This window comes from Triticum aestivum, chromosome 7D, assembly GCF_018294505.1.
Source record: "Triticum aestivum cultivar Chinese Spring chromosome 7D, IWGSC CS RefSeq v2.1, whole genome shotgun sequence".
Lineage (NCBI taxonomy): Eukaryota > Viridiplantae > Streptophyta > Magnoliopsida > Poales > Poaceae > Triticum > Triticum aestivum.
Window position 1 is genome coordinate 585453623 of NC_057814.1, and position 482 is coordinate 585454104.

Below are 482 nucleotides of genomic sequence, written 5' to 3' on the forward strand. Positions count from 1 at the left end.
GGTAAATGACTGAAAAACAACAAATGATGTCAGAATGTGTTGGACATTGATGACGTCGCTTTGAATGATGCATACTGAATGCAAAAATAGGCTGCAGTTCAAAGAAGTTTAAAAAACATTGAAGTGCCCGTGTAACAGATGAGTTCTCGTCTGAAACCCTGATACTCCGAAAGAGATTGTCCAGTTTGTACACGAGGTGCGTCCAGTTTTCGCCGTGACCCTCTCTACTCTTTTGCACATGCTATGCGGGCAAAATGATGATACCATGCCAAGTTCCAACATTTTCAGAGTTCATTTTGTAGTGATATTCAATTTCACCGTCATTTAGCTCTCTAAACAAATCGGTAAATGACTGAAAAACAGCAAATGATGTCAGAACGTGTTGGAAATTGATGACGACGCTTTGAATGATGCATACAGAATGCAAGAATAGGCTGGAGTTCAAATAAGTTTAAAAAACATTGAAGTGCCCGTGTAACAGA